This window comes from Leiobunum rupestre, chromosome 7 (genome assembly GCF_980474605.1).
Source record: "Leiobunum rupestre chromosome 7, qqLeiRupe1.1.hap1, whole genome shotgun sequence".
In the NCBI taxonomy this organism is placed as follows: Eukaryota; Metazoa; Arthropoda; class Arachnida; order Opiliones; family Sclerosomatidae; genus Leiobunum; species Leiobunum rupestre.
Window position 1 is genome coordinate 26,476,875 of NC_143390.1, and position 23,324 is coordinate 26,500,198.

Below are 23,324 nucleotides of genomic sequence, written 5' to 3' on the forward strand. Positions count from 1 at the left end.
AAGATCTTTAATGGCATTCGACTGTTCGATTTTCATCCCCTCCCGCTGGTCGCGTGCGCTCCTTGCCTCGTTGGCTTCCCAGCCATGGCTGGACTGCCACGCTTTCTCGTTGAGATCGCCCGGTTTTCGTTTCACTGGGTTTCTATGTTTGTTTTTGTTTTGGAAGGTAGCCGAACTCGCGATTGTATTTGCTTTAGATTTCGGGATGCTCGCTATTGACCTTTCGATTGTACCAGAACTATATAACATATCCAGTGGCGTAGCGTGTATTTCTTCCACCCGGGGCAAACCCTAAATTTGCCGCACCCCCTATTTTCGCGACTAAGCAAAAAATGGGTGAAAATTCTGTGATACTCCTTTGCTCTGTTGATTGCCAAAGTATTCGAGTCGTTTAAAAATTAAAATTTTACTCCGCGTGTTATTTGCAACGCGAACTCTTTAATGCAATGGTCGATATTAATTTGTACCGCTTGTTCGATTGCCAAGATACCCCGTTTTGTAATCTCAACGTGCACATTGTAGACCTTAAATAATTTCTTATAACATTTTTACATTGAACATCTTTTAAGCCCGCGGTTCCCATAAGGTGTTTCGCGGAAGGGTCATGTGTCAGAATTTATAGCCCGGTGTAAAGGTAAGATTTAAACCACACCACCGGAGCTCTATCATCAGAATGCCCTACGCCAGCGTCCACAAGCCCGGACAGGTGACAAAACCAGCATGGGTAGTAGAACCCTACTACTGATGGTCGCATCCTCGACGCAAGCCGCTCAACCCAGCAGAAGGTGCAGCAATGGTTGCTGTGTGCTCGCCGTTCGCGGAAGGGTCACAGGGTTTCCGAGAATTCGCAGCGCGGCCATCTTTGTTTGTGTCAAGAGTCTTTTAAGATAAGTAATAAAATGAGTTAGGGTTCCGCCAGAATTAGCTGGATTATTTAGGGTTCCATAGCAAAAATAAATTGGGAAGCGCTGTTTTAAGCCACGTTGCGGTGTACACATCCGCGGTTTTTTTCGGGAAATTCGCGTCATGCCCTTGTTAAAGTAGTGCATTTACAGGTACTCCAATGTCAAAGGTATTTAACGAAACTTTAAAAACTTAAAATATCTGATTTACAAAATCTTTTAAAACCGGCTTAAAACTTTCCTTAAAATACAATATTTATAAAATTATAAACTTATAACAAATATCATGAATTTATTCATTTTATTCATTGCTAGAAAATGGTTTTCGTAAATTTTGCTAGGAATTTAACAAATGTTCTAGTTGGTATAAATGCCCCTCAAAACCCACTAGCAACCCCCCCGCTGTTCAATAAATTGGTAACGTTACTAATTTAGGTTTTTCTGAAGCGAGTTTCAGTGATGGGCACCACTCCTCTCATTGTGAGCGCTTTTGTTATTATGAGCGAAATTGAGCGGAAAAATGTTTTTTTTTAAAGTACGCGAAATTAAAAATAAGAGGAGCGCCAATTTCAGCACTCAAAAAAGAGCGAAAAGAGAGGAGCGCTTATTTTACCGCTCAAAAAAGAGCGAACAAAGAGGAGCCCTTATTTTACCCATCAAAAAAGAGCGAAAAGAGAGGAGCGCCGATTTTGCCGCTCAAAAGAGAGCGAAAAGAGAGGAGCGCCGATTTTGCCGCTCAAAAGAGAGCGAAAAGAGAGGAGCGCCGATTTTACGTGAGCGTAAGCGGATATTAGGCTAGCGACCGGGTTGGCATAGAACCAGCCACACCGGTTATAGCCACCTGGTTAAAACCAGTTATAGCCACTTGAAAAAATCCTGATTTTTGCCTTTTTAAAAAAAATTACAATATGAATATTTTAGTAAAATAATAGTTTTTATTTAGAAATTAAGTTTATTTTTTGTTTCATATTTAGAAACCGGTTTACTTTTACCAGTTTATTGGCCTTTTCGTAACCAAGTCGGTTACGTAATTTAGTCCAAACTAGTCCATATGTTGAAAATATTCTTTCTTGGCCAGCTGCCTCGCTTCTCTCGGCGCGTCATAAACAAAAACTAGGGGGAATTTCCCGAGGAAATCAAAAGAATTAAGTTATTTTATATAGTTATTTCGCTTTATTTGTTTAGTTTCTTATTTACGACAATAACTGCAGACAAATTCTACTTACATAAGTAAAAGGTACTGTTTATTTTTTATTCGGTTATAACCAATTAAAACCACTGGTCTGGTGAGTGAGCTGAGCGGCTCTTTGACGAAAATTCCCAACACTGATATATTTACAATTATTGCCGTGAACAAATGATAAAACAGTGGCTATTTATACCCGAAAAACAAACGCAATCGGGAAGTCACTGTGCGAAGTAATAGGAACCGGTACGAATACGTAAGCATTTCTAGTAAGCCCAGATCAGGGCTGTTAATCTAATCGTCCAAGAGGCGGAACTTGAGATCGAAGCGCGGGGAGCGAATTGAGAGAAGCGAGGCCCGATTTCCCCGATCATCATATTCCTCTGGAAGACGAAGAGCGGATTTTTCTGTACGTTAAAATATTTATGAATCATCGTATAATAACTAGCTCTTGAATAATTCACTTTGAAAAGGAAAGGCAAGAACACAATGGCGTCCATTCTTTGGCGTCTCAAGAGAGGAATGCGGGGACAAAGGGAAACCGATTTCCGGCGATAGTCAGCTTTTTTGCCGAACATGATCGAGTGGTTGATGATATTCCGTTACTCGTCGACCACCAAAGCTACCCGTTTCTAGAATTATGCGTAATTACTTTGCTTATAGAGTGTGTTAAGGTATACAACTGATAAGATCGTATGTTTAATGTCCATTTCAAAGGCATATCTATGAAATGTTTATAAAGGAGAAAATTGTACAGAATATGCGTGAAATTTTTTCTTTACATATTACCAGAAGTTAATAAAATAATCTTACGAGATAAGTATACGAATTTCAATACTACCGGAAGTAAATGAACCGAAGTTATCAGATTGATATACTCGCCATGTTGGAGGCGTTTTCCTTATGAAGTTACATTTTGATCTCGAATTGGAAATTTTACGCGCTCCTAGGCCGAAAAAAAACGTTTTTCTTTTTATGAAACCATTTTTTATGCATAGAAATATCTATACCCACAATTCCCAAGAGCAATTAATCGCGTCAAAAGACGGGGATGGAAATTAGCTTTTATTTGACTCGATTTTCTCATCATTTTCATGAGGAAAACGTCCTCCGATTCTGAGCGCTATTTCGATAACTTTGGTTCATTTACTTCTGATACTACTTATGTTAATCCCTTGAAACATTTACATTCTCAGGCTCAAACTGATTTATCAAAATGCTGTTTTGAAAAAAAAAATATTATGCGGGGTGAAATTCATAATATAATAATAACCCAAGGCACCACCCCATAGGCCCAAGTCATCTAGCGATTTTTAAAGCCATTAGTTCAGGTGGCCGAGTCACAATGCCCAGGAGAGTGGTGGACAGCCCTTCATGCCACGCGAGCCAACAGCTCCCTACACTTACTATTACTGTTAACCTCTAAACAATTTTATTTAAAGGGGACACCGAAGAGCTATCAGTGGGGATAGAACTTGCAAACGCTACGCGGAAGAAGAAGTTCCGAGTTTTCACCCCGTGTTACAAGTTGGGATCGAACCTGACTCCTCTTGCTGCGATTTCTAGGCGTAAGCGCTAACCAGTATTTATTAATTGGAGGGAAACTCTCGGCCAATGGAACCCGCGTCGAGCCTGCGAAGATCCATGTTTCCTAGTGGTATACTTCTCTCGTAAGAGGTATAAACTTATGATATTACACAAACAACTAAATGTCGAGAAATGTTTTATCAAAATTCGCTTCTTCTAAATATCATTAGTCCGTAAGATGGTTTATTTGGAGATTCTTCGCACCCCTCTTTGCGGTAGTACATTTCCGAAAGCTGTATTTTGGCGACGTTTTCTCGCTTCAAAAAAATTGCATCAATATTCTTCTTGCAGAGGAGCGAAAAACCAGTTATGTTTATTGCGCGTCTTCTCTCTCCGCGCGTGGAGTGAAGGCTCTGGTTGGGCCTTTGGGGCGAGTGCACGCTGGCATAAATATGGCGGCGCCACACTGGCGAAGCCTGGTGGACGCCTTCTTTATTATACAATCTTGGAAGCTAATCGAAAGCGCAAATATCGCCTTGTACGAAACACCTTTTTTCTTCCCCAGCAGCGCAGAAACGGAGAATATACCGCTCGAACGTTTTGGCGAACCTTTCGTTTTAGGTGCCTCATTTTAAATTGTTCCGCTCACAATTTAGTTAGTTTAGGGCAAGGTTGAAGAGGTTGGGGTTACGGCCTACGCCCTCGTAAGTAAAAACCATTAAAAAGATACAATTCTAGCCAAGTATGGATAGGAAATTTCGGTAAATCGTTTATCGAATAAGTTGCATAATTAAATCGGTTATCGAATAAGTGGAATAATTCAATCGGTTATCGAATAAGTGGAATAATTCAATCGGTTATCGAATAAGTGGAATAATTAAATCGGTTATCGAATAAGTGGAATAATTCAATCGGTTATCGAATAAGTGGAATAATTCAATCGGTTATCGAATAAGTGGAATAATTCAATCGGTTATCGAATAAGTCTATCGGTTATCGAGTAACTAGAATTAGAATCAGTTATCGAATAATTCGATTAACTCGGACAAGTATAGGTTATCGAGTAATTCAAATAACTCAAAAAAGTATTGGTTATCGAGTAATTCGAATAACACGAATTAGTATAGATTATCGAATAATTCGAATAATTTGAATAAGTATCGGTTATCGAGTAATTCGAATAACTCGAGTTAGTATAGATTATCGAATAATTCGAATAACTCGAGTTAGTATAGATTATCGAATAATTCGAATAACTGGAATAAGTATCGGTTATCGAAAGAATAATTCAAATAACTTGAGTAAGTATCGGTTATCGAATAACTCAAATAAGTATCGGTTATCGAATAACTCGAATAAGTATCGGTTATCGAATAATTCGAATAAGTATCGGTTATCGAATAATTCGGATATTACTAACACTAATAATAATAATCAGTTAAACTAAAACCCAATGCACCACCTTAGGTCAAATATTTCCACCGCTTATCAACTAATTCTTATAAGTCTACCATTTATCGAATAAATCTTATAAGTCTACCATTTATTAAATAATTTCTAATAAGTCTACCATTTATCGAATAAATCTTATAAGTCTACCATTTATTAAATAATTTCTAATAAGTCTACCATTTATCGAATAAATCTTATAAGTCTACCATTTATTAAATAATTTCTAATAAGTCTACCATTTATCGAATAAATCTTATAAGTCTACCATTTATCGAATAAATCTTATAAGTCTACCATTTATTAAATAATTTCTAATAAGTCTACCATTTATCGAATAAATCTTATAAGTCTACCATTTATTAAATAATTTCTAATAAGTCTACCATTTATCGAATAAATCTTATAAGTCTACCATTTATTAAATAATTTCTAATAAGTCTACCATTTATGAAATAATTTCTAATAAGTCTACCATTTATGAAATAGTTTCTAATAAGTCTACCATTTATGAAATAGTTTCTAATAAGTCTACCATTTAGTAAATAATTTCTAATAAGTCTACCATTTATAAAATAATTTCTAATAAGTCTACCATTTATGAAATAATTTCTAATAAGTCTACCATTAATGAAATAATTTCTAATAAGTCTACCATTTATTAAATAATTTCTAATAAGTCTACCATTTATTAAATAATTTCTAATAAGTCTACCATTTATTAAATAATTTCTAATAAGTCTACCATTTATGAAATAATTTCTAATAAGTCTACCATTTATGAAATAATTTCTAATAAGTCTACCATTTATGAAATAATTTCTAATAAGTCTAACATTTATTAAATAATTTCTAATAAGTCTACCATTTATGAAATAATTTCTAATAAGTCTATCAGTTATCGAATAATTCGTTTTATGAAACACGCTTAAAATTGTAATTATTTAACAAAAGATAACGTTGAAAAATCAACAGCCTTATCAAACTGTTCCAACACACAAAACAAAGTTTATTTTGTCCCCCCGTCTTCACAACGATGAAACCAAAAAGAGCCCCTCTTTAAGTTCATCCGCAAGTCGCTCATTACAGAAACCAAAAGATAAGTGCAGGGAGGGAGGAAAAAGGGAGGGGGGACTCCAATGCGAGCATCATTCTCTTTTCGAAAATTACAAGTTTTAGCCCTTATTACAATTTCGTATAAAAATAAAACCGTATGATTAAAGAGGGGGGGAGGGGGAGAAGCTGCCAATCAAAGTGTCCTCGCTCTCATCCGCGCGCGGGTTTTTGTTTCTCCTCGAAATCATCGCGCTCAGTTCCGCCGTTAACTTAAGCCCCCGATCGGAACCCCCTCTACCGGGTTGTTTCGGCGTTATTTTTATTCCACCCACCCGTCCCTGTATTAAAATCGCTAGACAGTTTGTTATTCTTTATCTTCGTAAAGAATAATAATGAAAAAAATTCGATATATCGAAACAAGTTCTCTTCTTAAAAATTATCTAGTAAATTGCATACTAAGCAATATGTTATAATTTGACTCAAGATGAGAAACGGATACATTGTAATGTAAATTTTCGACAACTTATTTTTCTTTCGTGTACTTAGAAAGACAGGATACGCGGATAGAACGGTGAAATGAGTAAGTGGAACCGTAAGACAAAGAAGATGACTCTCTAGCGGACGTCTGTTAGATTTAATCATGAAAATAGAGCTATTTGTAAATTACCTAAATATAAGGTTACCTAGAGAAAAGCTTTTAACCTGCCAGTTGTCCCAGTTATTTTCAAATAGGATCAGAAGTAAATGATCCGAAGTTATCAGACTGCTATACTCCCCATGTTGGAGGTGTTTTCCTTATGAAGTTACATTTTTACCTCGAATTTGAAATTGTACGCGCTCCAAGGCCGAAAAAAAAACGTTTTTGTTTTTATGAAACCATTTTTTATACATAGAAATAGCTATACCCACAATTCCCAAGTGCAATTTATCGCGTAAAAAGACGGGGTTGGAAATTAGCTTTTATTTGATTCGATTTTCTCATCATTTTCATAAGGCCTTTGTGTTTTGCCAATTTTCTATAAATTATAACTTTTTTTTTTTAAATAATCCAAGATTTTCACTACATTGTTTCGGATAAGGACAGGTCAATACGCGAGGAAAGACATTACGAGGGAATTTCATTCCAATAATGAACGTATTTATACTTATGGAGAATGAATATCATAAGTATCTCAAAGTGTCTGTATATATATATATATTTCCCGAAATTGCTTCCAGTATTTCCTATATTTCCCGAGATTTATTCCAGAATTTCACAACATTTCCGATATTTCCAGAGATTTATTCCAGAATTTCACAACATTTCCTATATTTCCCGAGATTTATTCCAGAATTTCACAACATTTCCGATATTTCCCGAGATTTATTCCAGAATTTCACAACATTTCCGATATTTCCAGAGATTTATTCCAGAATTTCACAACATTTCCTATATTTCCCGAGATTTATTCCAGAATTTCACAACATTTCCGATATTTCCCGAGATTTATTCCAGAATTTCACAACATTCCCGATATTTCCAGAGATTTATTCCAGAATTTCACAACATTTCCTATATTTCCCGAGATTTATTCCAGAATTTCACAACATTTCCGATATTTCCAGAGATTTATTCCAGAATTTCACAACATTTCCTATATTTCCCGAGATTTATTCCAGAATTTCACAACATTTCCGATATTTCCCGAGATTTATTCCAGAATTTCACAACATTTCCGATATTCCCAGAGATTTATTCCAGAATTTCACAACATTTCCTATATTTCCCGAGATTTATTCCAGAATTTCACAACATTTCCGATATTTCCCGAGATTTATTCCAGCATTTCCTATATTTCTCAATGTATCCAATAAGTCTTAATACATACAATATTCCTTAATATATCCGATATTCTTTAATACATCCGATAAGTCTTAACACATCCGATAAGTCTTAATATATCCGATGTCGTAATATATCCGATATTTCTCAATGTATCCGATATTCCTTAATATATCCGATGTCTTAATATATCCGTTTTTTCTTAATATATCCGATATTTCTTCATATATCCGATATTTCTTAATATATCCGATGTCTTAATATATCCGATGTCTTAATATATCAGATTTTTCTTAATACATCCGATATTTCTTAATAAATCAGATATTTCTTAATAAATAAAATATTTCTTAATATATCCGATGTTTCTTATAGCATCAGATATTTCTTATAATATACGATATCTCTTATAATATCCGATATTTTTAATATATCCGATATTTTTAATATATCCGATATTTTTTAATATATCCGATATCTCTTGATAGCATCAGATATTTCTTATAATATCCGATATTTCTTATAATATCCGATATCTCTTATAATATCCGATATTTCTTAATATATCCGATATTCCTTATAATATACGACACTTCTTATAATATCCGATATTTCTTATAATATCCGATATTTCTTATAATATCCGATATTTCTTATAATATCCGATATCTCTTATAATATCCGATATTTCTTATAATATCCGATATCTCTTATAATATCCGATATTTCTTATAATATCCGATATCTCTTATAATATCCGATATTTCTTATAATATCCGATATCTCTTTAATATCCGATATTTCTTATAATATCCGATATTTCTTATAATATACGGTATTTCTTATAATATGCGATATTTCTCAATATATCCGATATTTCTCAATATATCCGATATTTCTTATAATATACGGTATTTCTTATAATATGCGATATTTCTCAATATATCCGATATTTCTCAATATATCCGATATTTCTCAATATATCCGATATTTCTCAATATATCCGATATTTCTCAATATATCCGATATTTCTCAATATATCCGATATTTCTCAATATATCCGATATTTCTCAATATATCCGATATTTCTGAAAAATATTCAATATAAATTTACATTTATGGAATCAAGCAGGCAATTTGAAGATGAGATTAAAAAAAATTGCATTTTGAAGGAATTTTAAAAAACATTTATCGCGTAGCATAGCTGAACAAAAATAATCTCATTGAAACGGTTCCCAAACAAAGGGGATACCAAATCGGCCATTCTTACAACAACATCAAACAGCATTCCATCAACGCTCGTTGTATAGCAGTGTCCCGTTAGAAACACGAATCAACGGGGGGAGAGGTACCGTATCAACGGGTCCATTTGGGAGACAAAGCAGCCAGCGTACATCGGGGAAACGCTTGTTATACGCAAACTTGGACACGGAAAACAATTTGACCGTTATCGGAGGCCATTCTTCGCCGTCCCCAAATCGTCCACACTTTAAAAAAATAGGGGGGCTCGGTGCGCAAATTGGCCCGTACAGAATAAAATAGCATTGAAAGGAAAGGCGCGGTGGAGAAGAAAATTAAGTAAGGGCATTTGAATAATGGCCGGAGATAAAAATTTCCATGTATTGGTTGCGTGGCGTTTTAATGGCACAGAACGAGGGTGGCGGTACAGGGGCGCCAGGGTCCGAATAAACTTAAAAGAATGCCCAGAATACCTAATTAGGCTAAATCTGCCGGCAAAGGCCTCCGAAGAGCCACTAATTTCGATGGAAAAAGGAAAACTTTTCCGAGGGTGGTTTTACGGGACGATTAAGGAGAGGAGAAAGAGAGATAAAACGCTAATAACGGTTCTACCTTGTTCTCGCGCGGATTTCACCGTCTTCCGCGCTTTTGTAAGCTCTTTTTTTGCCTTTACTCGGACTATCGTTAAAGCTCATTTACCCTATACCGAACTCATAATCATTATGGAAGTTTCTATACGGATGAAGCTGAGCGGAGTACGTGATTGGCCATCTCAGTATATGGATTAAGCAAATTATGACTCCTCCTTATCGTAGTTACGGCGAAGAGTTACGTAACCGCGTGTTGCCAACGTGTCTAAGCTGTCTATACTAGACGCTCTCGCGTATATCACCCGAAATAATTACAAATATCGATTTAGACACCGTCTGTTGCATCCAGTTAAGCCCCACTCGAAAATACTCAAGATTTAAATAAATCCCAGTAAAAGCCAACGCGTAATTGGGAAGGTTTGGTTTGGCATTGGACGAGATTCTAAAATAACGTTTGGATTACGCGGTTTTGTTGATATTAATTAGCTGCGCGTGTTCGATGTAGCAACTAATTGGTCATACTTTATATTCAATTTTGTTGGGTCGGGGTAGTTCAATAATTATCCACAAGAGGGCTAACGATTTGGGGTCTTCCAAGGGGATTATGAATGTTTTTTTTTAATATCGTCTCCTATTATCTGTGATATAGTATTTCTGTATGAAATTTTAAAAATTAGGTTTAACCAAAGATAATTTAAACTCGTACCCTAGATTCCAATACTGAGAGCTTTCCCATTGACGGTTTTGTTAAGAAGCGTTCACCCTTTTCCGGCACGTGACCTCGGAAAAATCGGGCTCCCTCAGTTGCGGTAAGGCGCAAACCATGGAGCGAATTTTTTCTGAGTTCCGGCGGGAAGTGGGTAAACGCTATCGGCAACGCGAGAGAGAGTGATTTTGAATCTAGGGTACGAGTTTAAATTATCTTTGGTTTAACTTGTCAATCTTATTTATACAAAAACAAGAGGTGTTAGCAGCTGTTCTAAGCAGACGACGGGTCGAAGGTTTCAAAATTCACGCGTCAGTGACGTCACCGAATAAGTCAATTTCAATGGTTGCAGTTCAAATTGTTGGATATGTCCTTAAAAAATTTAACTTGAAATCCTTCACCTACACAGCTTATTTAATTCCCAATTAGTTGAACAATTTTTTGCCCTAATTAATTAAAAGTAGTGTAGTCTGAACGCTCCTAAACTCTTAACGAATTTAAATATATTTTGTTGAGTATTATTTATTTTTGCTCTTAGCAATAAATTAGAATTCAAGTTAACAAAAATTGTTGGAAATCTATTTTATCAAGGTTCCGCTAAATCCCTACTCAAAAATACTCAAGATTTGTATAAATCCGTGGAAAATCTAAAGCATAATTGAGAATTTTTTGAATTTTACAAGAATTTTACTCTAAGCGAAAATAAATATTATCTAGGATATATTTCTTATTTTTTTTTCTATCAGCATAGATTTGAATTTAATAAAAGAGCCACTGGAATTGTATAAATTTTTTTAAGATGCATGCAACTGCGTGCTCGTTTTTATTATAAATAAACTTAATCTTTGCGTAGCCTGCGCTTAATATTTAATTACACTTTGGAAACTTGACGGTTATTTACGACCCAATAAAACTTTTTTGTCCGAAACTTAACTCTGCCGAGAATATTTGCATAATGTCCTTAGAATACATTAAAGAAGGGAAATATTTTTCTACTCAACGGTCATTTTCGTCCTTGATAATTTAAAAATAAATAGATAATATATTATACGTAGTAGACGTAATATATTATATATATAAAAGATCTAAGATGGGAACTAGAAAAAAATGATAAAGATACGATCCCGAGCTAAGCGGATGATTTGCGAACTTCTCTACGACTCAAAAGAAATAATCATAAATTAGACATGCTCGCTCGTTTTGTTGAATAGACCTAATGCTCTATAATTATCGGACATTGCTTTTCTCTAAATGTTTCCTTCGTTCCGAAAAATGAAAAAAAAAAAATACCGTTTGCATCTCGTGTTTTTCAAATTTTAGATTTTTTAAAGAGTGACTTTCTTAAGCCTTTGCGCGTGAAAAGGTGTACCAGTTGGCGCGAGTTTTCGATGGCGTTTGGACGCAAAGTACGGCCCCCTTTCGGTCGGAATGTCAAAGTCTACTGGAGGGACGTCCCCCTTATTAAAATGGTCTACGCCAAGTTGAATAGAACGCGTTATATAAGGTTTTTTCTCCTTGGCTTTCGCTTCCCTAATTTCAGCCTTAAGCAATGACAACTAGTTCTTTTTATATACGTTTTATGCTAATGGACGACGTTTTGCCTCCAATGTTCTGTTCTCTAGCTCTCTCTTACGTCGATAAGTTTTTTTCGCTCTCTGAAAATGAAACGAAGGTTGGGGCATTTTGGGATAAAAAACGTATAAAAAAGTGTCCCCCTTTTTAACATCTTCTTCTCTAATAATGAAGAAAAGTCCTTCTCTCATCCGTATACTTTGATATCCAAGTAATTAAGTCGCGAATACAGATCGGGAATATTTTTATTTTATTAATTGGTTCGGCAAAAAGCGACCGCAAATTTAGTCTGCCACATTTTAAATTTGGTAGATGGTCAAGTCCGTTTAAGGATAGTAAGTATTACTTAATCGCGTATGTTGAATTTGTAAAGATTTCATTTTTTAACTTATTTATTCTTTTAAAAGTTTGGTCCCTAAGGGTACCTGACAATTTCAAATGACGCAGCTTCTAAATTTGAAATGTATAAAAGGTTAAATTTTGGTGTTGGTCCATTTGATCGAAAAATATGTGATCGACAGTCGATCATTATACGTTGCAATTGATCGAAATTCCATTTGATCGAATCCCATTTGTCATTTGTTTCATAAGATCGAACCTTCAAATGATCGAATACTATTTGATCGAATTCAAAAGTATTTATAGTACCAGTTGGTATGTTTTTATTTTACCGAATGTCAATATGAAGTGCAAAAGGAATAATGATGGAATAATTCATTGCTTAAGTGCAGAAGGAATAATGATGGAATAATTAATTGCTTTAACTGTATTAAGCCACAAAGATGAAGAGATTTTTACTTTATACACTGTATCATGGAATTTTTTATGACATCGACGATAACGGCCCGTTGTTTTTGATATATATAAATAGGGTCAGGTTAGGTTAGGTTAGGTTAGGTTGATGTACGCGCGCCGTAGGCGCGTATGCACCATTGACTTTTCGATTTACTCCTAAAAACTAGTAGTTTTACCCTACAGTAGCTTTCGATCAAATTTCGTTCGATCAAATGCCATTCGATCAAATGGAAATTCGATCAAATGGGACCAGTTCTATCATTTGGGAATCGATCAAATAGACTTAAACCGAAATTTTACGGTTATTATCAATTCTACGAAATATATTTCGTTTCAAACCCAACGTATTACTTAACGTCAATTCTTTCAATTGAAAATAATTCGAACGTATCTGCCCTACATCCACGTTCAATTTTTGCAATTTAATTTCGCTATTTAATGTAACGTAAGAATCGCTTTAAAACAGGGTTAAAGCTATTTATCTTCTTACGAGACAGCGCCTAAGATTAAATAATAAAAAAATACCACGGGAAACGTATTTTTATTTTAAAACCTAGTTACCAATTTTCGACGTACCGAAATAAAATTCTTAATAGAACCCAATCAATTTCAACCTTGTTTCAATAACGTACTAGTTTTAAAAGTCCCCTCAATTACCAGAACATAAATTTCCGTATGTTCTAACACGTCTCCAAATGAACGGACAAAAAGAAATTGATAATTGGAATATTTTACAAGGACTCGCGTTTCAAATTAAGCCTTGGTTTTTATTAAAGCAAAGGTTGATTTGTTGGCACGGGCAACTGGCGACGTGTTGTCGCTAATAATCCCCGCGTGGTCGGAAGAAAAGAATTTGCCCGAAATAATGATATAAATAACGGACCCAAACGCGCGTGTGCGTAGGTTCGACCTCCGTAATACTTGTGGAATAATTAAAATATTATTAAACTTGGGGATATATATTTTGAAATTAGCTCTAAAGTGGGGGAAGCCTCCGCAACTGTTCTCAAAGCCGTCGTTTTCTCGCGTGTATCTTATACAATTTATAATACTTTAATAAACGATTTCCGCAAAACTGTGGCGCCTGATTTCTATAAATCTTTATTTCTATCCAAAACGCTGGCGACACAAAATTTAACTTTTTTTCGTTTTAAAATCTTTGAAGTCTTTTATATCATTTTTTTCAGATGCTAAATAATTTTTAGTTGTTGTTTGTCTTTGGGGGAAAATTTCGTATTATAGTGTTCTTTTATTTCCCGGATAAAACGCGTTTATATTTTGTTTTGTTGTTTGTTTGTTGAGTTTTCGGTATGAAGCTATAATAGAAGAAAATTGTTTTTGCCCGCTCGAGAAAATTGGAGTCAGTTTCGGGTGATTATTATCGGAGATTTTATTTTCCCCCTCTTCTGGCAAGCGCGTTGTTTAGTGTTTTCCCGGGGAAAGAACTAAAATGAAGATAAGAAATTTTCAAGAGTCCATTATTCATTGGCCTTATTTGGAACTTTATTCTTTTTGACAGTCTGTTGTATATAACTCCGTAATTACTCTCGAATGAACAAGGCCGCCTATTTCTTTTAGCAACGTTTCGTTGTGGGAAAGTTATTGAATGGTATTTAGGATTGTTTTCAGAAATTCCTTTATTTTGTAGTCTTAAGAAATTCCTTTATTTTGTAGTTTTAAGAAATTATTTTTGATGTTGGTTTTAAGAAATTAATTTTAGAGTTGGTTTTAAGAAATTATTTTTGATGTTGGTTTTCAGAAATTATTTTTGATGTTGGTTTTCAGAAATTATTTTTGATGTTGGTTTTAAGAAATTAATTTTGATGTTGGTTTTAAGAAATTAATTTGGTGAATGGTTTTAAGAAATTAATTTGGTGAATGGTTTTAAGAAGTTAATTTGGTGAATGGTTTTAAGAAATTAATTTGGTGAATGGTTTTAAGAAATTAATTTGGTGAATGGTTTTAAGAAATTAATTTGGTGAATGGTTTTAAGAAATTAATTTGGTGAATGGTTTTAAGAAATTAATTTGGTGAATGGTTTTAAGAAATTAAATTGGTAAATGGTTTTAAGAAATTAATTTGGTGAATGGTTTTAAGATTTTCCATTGTTGGTAGTCTTAAGAAATTATTTATTATGATGGTTTAAAAAAAATTGGGGTGGTTTTAAGAAATTAATTTTTAGGGTGGTTTTAAGAAATTAATTTTTAGGGTGGATTCAAGGGATTACTTTTTAGGGTGGATTCAAGGGATTAATTTTTAGGGTGGATTCAAGGGATTAATTTTTAGGGTGGTTTTAAGGGATTAATTTTTAGGGTGTTTTCAAGGGATTAATTTGATGAATGGTTTTAAGAAATTAATTTGTAGTGTGATTAAAGAAATTAATTTGTAGTGTGGTTAAAGAAATTAATTTGTAGTGTGGTTAAAGAAATTAATTTGTAGTGTGGTTAAAGTAATTAATTTGTAGTGTGGTTAAAGAAGTTAATTTTTACTGTGGTTAAAGAAATGAATTTTTAGTGTGGTTAAAGAAATGAATTTTCAGTGATTTAAAAAAATTAATTTTCGGGGTGGTTTACGAAATTAATTGTTAGGGTGGTTTTAAGAAATTAATTGTAAGGGTGGTTTTAAGAAATTAATTGTTAGGGTGTTTTTAAGAACTTAATTTGTAGGCTGGTTTTGATAAATTAGTTGTTAGGGTGGGTTTAAGAAATTGATTTTGAGGGTGGGTTTAAGAAATTGATTTTGAGGGTGGGTTTAAAAAAATAATTGTTAGGGTTAGGCAAGATTTGGGAAAGTATGGCATAATTATGGTTTAGAAGTGCTTCGACAACAATGTCGCGATGGTATTCGGAGCGTCAACATTTAAGTACACACCCATAACAATTTAGAAAGAATACCTAAAGCATACGAGCCAGCATAAAAAAATGTTTTCTTCTATACTTAGAGATTACTAGCCTAAGGCAACCTATTTATATTAGATAAAAACATAATCAAAGGTCTATGTCACCAGCGTGAGATATGGTAGTTATTTAAAAGCAATCCTCCTTTGAAACATTATTATAAACGTTTTAATGGCATGGCACGTGAATATTATTATTATTCTTCTTCTAGCTAATTGTGGCATTTGACTAATGATTAAAAAGTGTACCGACCCGAGGCTGAGCCAGAGATCGTAAAGGCTTTTACGACCGTACCACGAAATTACATTTTTATTTCTGGTGTGAATGTACCGCAACACTATTTCAAATGAGATTAGAGCGAAAAGCCGAGAGAGTACGATACCCCAAAAAGGTTCGCGGAAGTTGTACCAAAATGATAAAGTAAAGCGAGGGAAGTTGGCCCTTATGGTAGCGCGGTCGGGGGAACTGCTCCATCTAGCGGGCGTAATTGCGAGGGGTCAACCGAAAAGAGATTCGCGAAAGGGCGGCCGCCTCCCAAAATCCGCCTCCGTTTTTCTGACTTTTCATTTTGTTGTTTAAGATTATAATGGTAAATAATTCAGGCCACGCCGAAGTTTGGAATCCCGAACGCGTCGTCATCCATCAAGTCGGCCATTTTGCTCCTCCCCTCTGACACACTCTGAGCGGAGAAGCCGCGCGCGTCACTTTTTCTTCAAATTTTCGCCATATTGAGAGAGACACACCTTGAATTAAACGCGAAGATAGCTCGCAGATCGTACCCTTCCCCGCCGCTTTGTCGGGACTGTCCGATAGGTTTGTACGTAGATAGTATTACGTAGAAGAAAGACGCCTGAGAGAGATCCTGGTATGGGTCTTATTTGCATTTGAAATCTCACTGGGATGGACAAGCCCCTTTTCTCTCTCCGAACTCGGATGATCAACGTGAAATTTTATTCCCAACTCGGCGTACAACGCGAGCCTTTACAAGCGGATCCTGCTCTATAAATTTCTCTTATTGCCGCTTTTATTTATGTAATCCTCGTTTCAACGTTGCAGACCGTTTAGTTCCGTTTTGGTACTTACGGGGATCACATATATTTCACATATTTTTTCTATCATTCTGAAATAGGACTATATAATCCCATAATTTCATTTTTTTCATATATATATATATATATATATATATATATATATATATATATATATATATATATATATGGGATTATATAGTCCTATTTCAGAATTATAGAAAAAATATGTGAAATATTTATATATATATATTTATTTTTGTATTTTTCTCATATATATATATATTTATTTTTGTATTTTTCTCATATATATATATATTTATTTTTGTATTTTTCTCATATATATATATTTATTTTTGTATTTTTCTCATATATATATATTTATTTTTATATTTTTATCGTATATATATATATATATATATATATATTTATTTTTGTATTTTTCTCATATATATATATTTATTTTTGTATTTTTCTCATATATATATATATTTATTTTTGTATTTTTCTCATATATATATATATATATATATATATATATATATATATATTTTTTTTTTTTTTTTTTTTCTCAAAAGGCACGGCCTTATCGAAAACTTTTCAGAGTAATGCTTCTCCTACTAAATATACAAAACTATTATTTTTAGATATTTTAAATCTATAAAATTACAATAAATTGGTAATTTTAGTTCTATAAATCTCATATTTTAAGATTTTTACCCCTAAAATTCATGTTATGGTGGAAAGTGGGATGGCCCTAGCCTTCCACCATAACGACGATGATGCCACGAGAATACTCTCTCTGTTTCGGTCTGTTGAAATTTATTTATTATTTAACCTTCATATTTGCGATATTTTGGTGGACTATTTTTTATAAATATCATTATTTCCATTCGCTTCCAATTCCAAAGCCACAACACCTATTCCATTACTAAACCTACTCAACCTAAAGACCCTATTTATATTCCGAAAAAGTCCGCTTATGATATTTTCGCAAAGTTGTCCGTCCTTCGAAAAAATCCTTTTTATTTCGACTAGACTCGCCTTTGTCCGTAATTGCTATGGAAATGTGGGTGAAGAAAAAATGAAATATGTAAAAAAAAAGGGGGGAGAAAGTGTGTTTGCGAGTGATCTCGAGTAGGCCCTATCTAGATATTAATGGGCTTTAGCACCCTATTCATAAATCGACGAAAGGCGGCGAAGAAAACAGACGAAATAAAAGAATTCAAATGGGGTGAAAAAAAAAACAGAATCTGAAAAATTAGGTCTTCCCTTTCTTATCAACAACCTTGGGAATCTGCTTGCGAAAAAAAGGCAAAGTCTGGCCGGCTGTTTTTCTCAACAATACATTCTCTCCCAAGAGCAGAACCTGTTAAAAATTTCACCTGAGAGAGAGAGAGGGGAAAAAATAAATACAAAATTTATTTTGATAAAATATCCTACAGAGTCCGAGCGAGTCTACTATTTCGGTAATGAAACAACTTTGCAAAAGTTAAGACGATACTGAGAAAAATTTAAATTCACGATGATGTAGAAAACGTTGGACGATGGAGGATTTTTTATATTAAAAGTTACGACTTTCAATTTTATCTTGCGTTTTTTTTAAATGTTTTAAATAATTGAATAAATGCGTGTTAATAATTTCCTACTCCGAGGAAGATTTTTACTCCAACAATGCTGATCTACGTTTCAGAAACGCATTATCGACCATTTTTGACTTTTTGAGTTTGAATGCTCCTCGTACTAATTTTAAGGCGCTGATTCTAAATTTGAAATCCGTATTTTTCTATCTGGTCTAGTTTCCGAGATGTGAAAATGCACAACACGCATTAAAACAGAAAATACTCCGCAGAAACGCATTAGCGACCGTCACAAATTTGCAGAAACGCATTATGTCGTTATTAACCAATAAGTCTTCATTTCGTATAATTTCGTCTGATCTAATTTCTTCACAATGGCCGTTACTCAGTATTATTGTATCACAAAATGCGTTTCTGCCAAGAGTTGTAGCCTAATATAAACGTACAAAATGCATTGTATAAAATTTCGCTCTCATTCGCGAATTTTTCGATTTTCTTCGCTGAGTTAGCTCGCAATCATCGAACCCAGGAATTTAGGCGTAGCTTAATTTATTTATTATGGAGAAAAGAACTGGGTTAGTTTCCGAGAGTTGGACTTTGATATTTTCGATTTAACAATGTTTTGGAATAAAATTATTTGTGAATTGAATATTTTTAATAATGGAAGTTGAAACATTAGACCTTGGACGCGGTAAATCTCTGCCGCTAGCCTCACATTGGATTAAGAAAATTCAACACCACACACACTCCTATATCCCGTCTCCCTTAACAATTTCCCTATCATTATACCCCGACAGAATATTTTTTTTTTATTACATTTATTTTGTAGAAGTTTAGGATCCGATTTGTCGGTAAGCACGGAGACTTCACTTTCCTCGGCCATTTTCGCGACTAAAGAATGCATGGATTTTGCGTAAAAACCGCGAGAGGCGCATTTATACAAAATAAATTCGGCAAATATGGTTCTGCTTTTTTTACAGAGGGAAAGGCTATGGCAGATAGCGCATGCGCAGTCGTTCTTTTTATCTATAAGATAATTTACCCCCCTGCATGGTCACTTGCGTTGCCCTTTAATAACGGCGCGCGACGAACGCTCGATGGCGTGTTTGCAATTAACACGTGCTATCAAATAATAATTTTCTGATCCAACGAATCAAATTACCTTGAATGATTATAACACAAAAGATGAATGAAAATAAACGTTTTTAGCAATAATAAACTTTATTATTATTACCTTATTTATATTTAGATAATTTTCCAAATTAAGTCCCTTCCCTAAGAATTAATTTTTTTGATATTTTTACTCTTAGCGCCATAATCCAGCGTTTTCTGAATCACATATCCTCCGATTCTAAGGAATACTTTCAAGATATAAAAAATAATAATAAAAAAAGTTGCTGGCAAGAAAAATGGTGAAACACCTCCCCCCTTGGATAATATTCCGTAAAGGCTTCTAGTCAGAATCCAGTGACGTGGGGAGGGCCGACAGAGGGGGAAAATTTACAAGATTCCCGAAAAATCATTTTCTCCATAACTAGTTAGTAACAAATTTTACGAAAGCTAAAGCGGCGGTAACTTTACCATCTCCGCGTCCTCGGTGTAAAGTGTCCGGTGGGGGGAAATGATGAGAGAGAAAGGGTTTTGATAGCTTATGAAAAAGTGGCTAGCTGCGAAGTTTGTCATCGTAGCTTTTGAATATTCATGGCTTCTAATGGATAATGTCGTCCCTCGAAGCTACAAGTTTCGCCTAAACGTTTCTTTCCCGCAAAAAAAGGGGCTTCTTTCGCATTCTTTTTCAACTTTTTTTTTCTTCGGCATGCTCCTCTCGTATTTTAGCGAACACGCGTTTACCGAAATCCCTTTCTTCAACAAATGATCTCGTGGAAAAAGGATCAGCGAAGGTGGGATCCTGGCCTCTGATTTCGGTCCCCCTCTTTCTTAAATCGTTACGTTCGCATTTGTTATTTAATTGCTTTCTTCAATTTTTATTTAATACTTTCCATAGAAGTTTAATGTGGCTTTCCAGTATAACGCTTTAATTTTTATAATTACACTCTGAACACTAATTTTCACGTATAGAGTACATTAAACTCTCGCTTAAAATAGCTTTTGACAATTTGAAATTAAATAGTTCATTTGTTATAATGTATTAAAGAAGCTAGATTCGTTGAAAAACCAGCTTTGAGTTATCATAGTCGTGATATTATATTATATTATTATATTTTATCTAGTAAAATGAAAATTTACGAAATGGATTTTTCAAACTAGAATAGAGAGCTGAAATTGAGTCGAAAACGTATCCATTCCCGTTCATTCTTGTAGAGGAAAATTCCATTTTCATCCCATTCCCGTTCCAATTTTCGTCTCCCATCCATTCCCATTTCATGTCGACTACCCGTTTCCATACATTCCCATTCTATGATTACCCTTTCCATACATTCCCATTCTATGATTACCCGTTTCCATACATTCCCATTCTATCATTGCCCGTTTCCATACATTCCCATTCTATGATTACCCGTTTCCATACATTCCCATTCTATGATTACCCGTTTCCATACATTCCCATTCTATGATTACCCGTTTCCATACATTCCCATTCTATGATTACCCGTTTCCATACATTCCCATTCTATGATTACCCGTTTCCATACATTATCATTCTATGATTAACCGTTTCCATACATTATCATTCTATGATTACCCGTTTCCATACATTCCCATTCTATGATTACCCGTTTCCATACATTATCATTCGATTTGACAAAATGTTCTCATTCCCGTAACATTCCCTCTACTCCCGAAATTTCCATTCCCGAATCAAAGAATTTAAAACAGTATTATTACGCTAATTGTTATTATTAAATGAAAAGCATTAGGGTAGTCTAGAAATTTAATGAAATCTAGTCTTCTACACTATATAAGCAAAAATTTCCCTTTTCCATCCATTTCCATTCCATTTGACAAAGTTTTCCATTCCCGTCCATTCCCGAACTGAAAATTACATTCCCATCCATTTCCATCCCGAAAGTTCCCTTATCGATACATTTACATTCCATTTGACAAAGTTTTCCATTCAAGCGAGGGGCTGATCACTCCCCGTAATCGGTGTACAAGCCTGTAGCTTTTACTGCACTAAAATGATTACGTAAGTGAGTACAGATTTAGCACCACCAAAGGCTGTACTCATTTTCATATTTATGTAATCGGTGTACAGATTTTCAGAGAGTGGTTAGCCCCTCGCATTCAAGTCCATTCCCGAAATGAAAATTACATTCCCATCCATTTCCATCCCGAAAGTTCCCTTTTCCATACATTTACATTCCATTTGACAAACTTTTCCATTCAAGTCCATTCCCGAAATGAAAATTGCATTCCCATCCATTTCCATCCCGAAAGTTCCCTTTTCCATACATTTACATTCCATTTGACAAAGTTTTCCATTCAAGTCCATTCCCGAAATGAAAATTACATTCCCATCCATTTCCATCCCGAAAGTTCCCTTTTCCATACATTTACATTCCATTTGACAAAGTTTTCCATTCAAGTCCATTCCCGAAATGAAAATTGCATTCCCATCCATTTCCATCCCAAAAGTTCCCTTTTCCATACATTTACATTCCATTTGACAAAGTTTTCCATTCAAGTCCATTCCCGAAATGAAAATTGCATTCCCATCCATTTCCATCCCGAAAGTTCCCTTTTCCATACATTTACATTCCATTTGACAAAGTTTTCCATTCAAGTCCATTCCCGAAATGAAAATTGCATTCCCATCCATTTCCATCCCGAAAGTTCCCTTTTCCATACATTTACATTCCATTTGACAAAGTTTTCCATTCAAGTCCATTCCCGAAATGAAAATTGCATTCCCATCCATTTCCATACCGAAAGTTCCCTTTTCCATACATTTACATTCCATTTGACGTACATTTTTCCATTCCCGCGGGAAATGAAAATAAAATCCATTTCCACGCAGCTTTCTATACCAGAAGAGTGTAAAAAAATAGCTTTTCGGTGTAAAATTTAAATTACGGGTGTGGGACTGGAATTAGAAAACTAATTTTGAAGTAAATATTTAATATCGTACCTATGGTTCAAATTATAGATTTAAAAAATTTTAATGTTTCGCAACGGATACTTCATGGTTTTACAATTTTATTGTAGAGTTAAAAATACAATTAACAACGCTAGCTTTCGGGTCGAACCCCTCTTCGGGCGTTAATTATATAAAAAGGCATAACTGAAAAAATAAATAGACAATTGAAAAATATAAATATTAAGTTAATAAGTAAAAAAATCAGAAACATTAGCCTCTCTCTTAATTAAAAATAGCAATTGCTATAAAAATACAGGTAAATTAAATTTAGATAAGGGAAAACTTTGTACACAAAATTGGGGGGATCTACACATAAAAACCAATAATGTAAAAAACACACAGATAAGAGAAATGTAAAATTGGACATTGTGACTTTTAAATTATTTTTAAATCAGTTGTAAACTAGACGCCCGAAGAGGGGTTTCGACCCGAAAGCTAGCGATGTTAATTGTATTTTTAACTCTACAATAAAATTGTAAAACCATGAAGTATCCGTTGCGAAACATTAAAATTTTTTAAATCTATAATTTGGAAGTCCTTAACAATCGCGAAAATTGAATCCATTTAACAATTCCTATTTCCCAACGATTTGAACTGAGTGATGGAACGTAAAACAATGACAGTCAGTGATGGATCTTTCGTTAGTTTGCGAGAGGCAACTCCCATTAATTTCCCCGCTAATTACGGCGCTTAATTAATATTGGGTCCATACTCGAGAGGTGTTTGTTGAGCGTACGTTGTCCCTAATTGCGAATTTTCTATCAATGGATGGGGTCGGCTTAATTGGGTTCACGAATAAACCGCGCTTTCGATTCAAATGCTCCAGTCACGATTAACAAGTTTGTAACCGGAAAAGATGGATCTGAAAATTGCCCA

General features: G+C 34.5%; 1 protein-coding gene across 1 annotated transcript in view; it reads left to right on the top strand.

Moving 5' to 3' along the window:
- Window positions 1–23,324, top strand: part of sgl (UDP-glucose 6-dehydrogenase sgl) — a 93,608-nt gene that overhangs the window by 13,263 nt on the left and 57,021 nt on the right. The window lies entirely within an intron of this gene.